The following is a 5,128-nucleotide window of genomic DNA, read 5'->3' as shown; positions in this document are numbered from 1 at the left end:
AAAGAATATGTTTTAAGTTGATTACAACCAGCCCCATGTCTTAGATTGCTTAGGGCCATATCAAGTCCAAACGAGGACTATACAACTCTATACGTGGGGTTTTCTTCTTCTTCTTCTTCTAGCCAGCTTTATTGCTGCTGAGCTGTGAGCTCTTTTGCAGACTGTGCCAAGGAAAAAAAAAGTGTGCTGTTTTCTTCAGTTGTTCAGCACTGCCGTACAGGGTGTTGGTTTAAAAACTCCCAGCCTACACTAAATACGTGGGGTTTAAAAATAGAGTGGAAAAGAAATATGCACTGGTGTATGTATTTGTCACAACAAAATGAGGTCATGCTTTTTTTTTAATTACTTTGAAAGGATATTTAATATATCCGTTGAGAGTCTGATCAATGTAATGCAATTGTAATATAAAATCCGGCTTATTTATTTGGTGCATTGTTATCTAATGTACATAAATATTTGTCATGTTGGTGCGTTTGAAAATAAATCCTTTGTATTGAATCGCTTGTTTAATTTACTTTGTATTTTCTTTGTTCGTTAACCTAGTCTTAGTTTTTATTTAACCAATTCACACACGTATCGAATTTTTCAGAAACATTAACAATTTTAAAAAATATATTTTCTAAACAAAATAGCATTTAAATGCATTACAAAATTAAATTTAAATGTTGAAAATATCAATGGAGTCAATAGTCCACTTGTTTTCATTGACTTAAGGATTAAACAGCTGAAAACTACATTAATAAGCATAATAAAAATATAGGACTATATTTATTGTGTCCAATATTTGACAACACATCTAGTGCATAGTTGTGTGTGGCAAGATGTTACGCTAGAAATCTAGCATTGCTTAAGTTAGTTTTCATCTACTTTGTGTTATGAATTACAGACGTGACTTCCAAAGAGAGAAGACCATTACGTCCTCCACACATCAATGTGTCAATCTAGTCGTGTAGACTTAAATTCTACCAAGTCATTTGGTGATCCTGGCTGATTCAAGCAACCCACTCCATGCTCCGAGAAAAAGGAGTGAAGGATGAAAGACAGAAAAGAGATTTACATTTTGTAATAAAAGCCAAAAAAAAAATGTCTTTGAAAGATTTTATTGCAATTTTTTTTCTAAAACTATAAATTTGATAAAATGGTTATTGAGTTAACTTATAATAAACAATACTTAAAATAAAAACTTGATCTAACTGTTGGTTAAGATTTTAAGTAGTTGATAAATATGTAAAAAAAAAAAAAAATTAAAAAAAAATTTTTTTTCCAATCACAAAAAAGAAGCATATAAATGTTTAAAAATAATTTTCTGTACAATTGTTAGATAAGACTAGACTTCAATCACAAATGCACTGTCTGTCTTGGAATGATGAGATTGGATTAAGTCTAAGTGTGGAAGAAATTTCTTTAGACCAGAAGTCAACAGACGTCTCAAAACACTCTAGACCAGTATTCTTCTGGTCTAAACAGCAGAAACAAATAATTTTATGCAGACTTACAAATAGTTTCCGAATGAGCAAGTTTTAGCTCTGTAAAACCTTTGTGCAGGCAACAATGTCATAATAATACAAGATACTGTGATACATAAACCAAAAGAGAATATTTATGAACTAAGAGTTATTAGTTAGTATAAGCCTTGTAAAATGGCTTCCTGGTTGTGAGGTATACATGGACTGTCGTTGGGTCGTTTTTATTGTCCTGGGTTCAAACCTTGCCTGCTGCCATCCCACAATGACCTGTGGGAGATTTGGACTAGGATGTAGATTATCTTTAAGTCTGAAAGAACATCCATGGCATGGAAAAGCAGTAAACAAAACAAAAAAATTTTAAACTAATACTATTTCAAGCCCATGTTGTATTTTTTTTGCAGCCTAATGAATGAGTTTGCTCAAAACATTTTTTTCTAGTAAAATGTAATTATCCAGTACAATAAAAAAATACATTCTAAAATGTACCAAAACTATCACAAAATAATGTAGCAAAGCCTGGTGTAAATTATAATGCAAGTATATATTTTAAAAAAAAAAAATTGAACAAAAAATTAAACAAAATAAATTTTACTTAAAAGAATTTTTTTTCTAAACTAGTTTTATTTTGTATTAATAGGAATATTTTAACAAATGTATTGTAAATTAAACTATTAATGTGAATTTCTAAAAAAAAAAATAAAAACAGCAAAAAAAACAACTATATGTGTTTACAATCAAAACGTTAATAGGTTATTTCCCTTTCATTATCTCTAGCTTTCCGCTAGTTCTACTATCTTTATTTACAGAGCATTACTGAGGAAATAATGGTATGGTATCTTTATAAGAAAAGAGAAGGCATTGACATAGAGATTGTGGAAGAACAGGAGAGTAAAGCTCAGGGACTCAAGCTAGCTGGTTATATTAAAACATTACACCTTTTAAAATTATTTTCAAGTGTGGTTTATAGTACGCTGAGAAATTTCAAGTCTCTTTAAGCAGAAGAGCTCGATTACAAGGCCCTCTACATAAATTTTGGACTCGTATAAATAAGAAGGGTATTATTAATGAAACTCTTAAAGAAATGTTATGTCTATATATATGCTATCACTAAGCAGTGGCGTAGCATCCATGGCGCGAGGGGGTTTAATGAACCCGGGCCCTCAAACTTTTAGGGACCCACACCCGATGGAGTAACAACCATGGGCCAGGGTCGGATTTACCTATATGCAACATAAACTTTAGCTTAGGGCCTCCAAGAAATATTTAGCAGTTACATACAATATCAGGACTTATATAGGTCCCCATATCTCAAATAGGTTAAGGCGTTTTCAGCTGCACTGCATGGCGCGTAGGGGTTTCATATCACTTGGTCTCATGACTAATAATAATAATAATAATAATAATATTCTTTATTATCCGTATGGAAATTTGTCTTACAATTTGTGCATTACACCAAACAAAAAACATTATAACTATAATGACCAACTGTGACCTAACCTACACTGTAATTTTGTAACAAATGGTTCAAAATTTAAAAGTTTCCTTAAAATATCCTAGCGTTATCTCAAACATTATATTAACTTCAAAGCATTAACCCGTGTTTTCACCTACAGTCATTGTAAGGAACTGCCTTGATCAGGTTTATTGTAGGTGACGGTGCGTTGGTGGTGACGGTGACCGTTGGACACTGTCACTGATCAACCATGAAACTTGTCAGGTTTCGAGCCACATGCTGAAACTTCAGTTAATCTGAATGTATATTGTTAGTAATTAGTATAGAAACAAGGCTTCTCATAGCGCAATAGTCATACTAAATGATTGATATCAACTTCATAGGAGACACAAGTTTTAGATCCACTATTGAAGGAATGTTTGCTTGCCCTACTCAGAAGGAAGTCTCTGTGATTTCAAGCACAGTTTTGAAAGACAACAAGCCTTCGTAAGTACTTTGATGAGCTATCCTTTCATTACGGACGAGATTTGCTATGCAACATTTCTCATTGATAACTCGAAAGGTGTGTATTTATCACTATCCTTCGACATTTTTTATGTATAGATGTAGTTTTCATAATGCACTACAGACAATGCTAATTTACTGTCGATTTATAATATTCATTAATTAATTATAACTGGTAAATACTTACTGTAATATTAAAGAGAAGAAATAATAAAAAAAATAAAACACATTTTATCTAATAAAGCACTTAACATTTGTTTACAAAGTATTCTTCTTCTTTTTATTATGCTTTTAAAAAAAAGTTATCATGTAATCTTTATATTATCTTATAACATAGAGACGTTACTTCAAAAAAGTAGATGAAACACTTTACTAATAGTTACAGAGTTATCTACCTAAACAGATTTCATAACTACTTTCTAACACTAACACGACACTACTTCCATGGAGAACAACAACACTTAACTGTTTCAGCATTTGTAATAGATTAGTTTGTCATTATAGCTCTCGTGTTTGTGTTTGTAATGTTATTACAGCGCCTTGAGCCTACATTTTGTTTGTTAACAGCGATTTATAAATATAAATTATATTAACAGGATCCATTGAGGAGTTTTCTGGTGATGTGGCAGGTCTGCAGCAGTACCGCCCTCTGACAGGCAACGAGGATGTCCCCAGGAATGTTAAGGGCCTTGAAGGTGTCTTTGATGTCAGTTGTTATTATCCCCTCGGTTGATATAACAATGGGATATATTGTTATTTCGGACAATTTCCATAGACGCTTAATCTCCAAGCCTAGGTTCCCATATTTTCTTTGTTTTTCTATCTCAGTTTTTCTTAAGTTATGAGACAGTGGTACGGCGATGTCGATAATGGTAGCGTTGTTTATATTTTTAATCAACGAACAAAAGATCCGGGCGATGGAAATCTACCGTTTTGTCGGTCAGAATAGGCCTATCCCAGTACAGCAGATGTTCAGTAGACTCGAGAACCTCTTGTGGCGAGTATTTATAATAAGGAGGAGTGTCCTTACCGATCAAAGTGTACGTCAAAGCCAGGTGTTGGTGTATCAACTTTGCAGCTTGGTTATGGCGACCTAGGTAGGCTGATTCTGATAGGGCTGGACATTATTATTATTATTATTATTATTATTATTATTACAGTAATAATATATACTATAATATAGGTTACATCGATTTGCTCGGACACTGGAAATTTATGTTAAGAGCAATAAATATACAACGACTAGCATTTACCCACCGGCTACGCCCGCTGATTGTTCCCAGGCTATACATTGTTTATTTGGTCATGAAACTATCCCTTTTTTATTTTCGAAATTATAATAATAATAGAGAGACCCATATGTAAACGCTCCCCCATACATTCCATTGGCTAGCAAGTTGTATATCTATTAGGTTGGATTGGAATTATCCTCTTTAATAATTAGTCTTGTGGTTCTGATTCTTTATGAAATTATTTGATTGGCAATTATTTGACAGGGTCTCTTTTATCTTATTGCATGATGCGAAGCGTAACGCTCCAATAATATTTTGTCAGGAGCCCCCCAGCCTCCCCCATTTCTTTTAGCCTTTTCAATAAATCTGCCTGTATTTCTACTCTCACCATTTTGGCCCGTAAAATCTAGTATAGGCCCACATTTCCGTTGAACCGGAACGGTCCGCTTTCCAATGCTCTCCCAAAGACACCC

This window comes from Biomphalaria glabrata, chromosome 14 (assembly GCF_947242115.1).
Source record: "Biomphalaria glabrata chromosome 14, xgBioGlab47.1, whole genome shotgun sequence".
NCBI lineage: Eukaryota > Metazoa > Mollusca > Gastropoda > Planorbidae > Biomphalaria > Biomphalaria glabrata.
The sequence above is the reverse complement of the archived record's forward strand: the minus strand, read 5'-3'. Positions refer to the sequence as shown.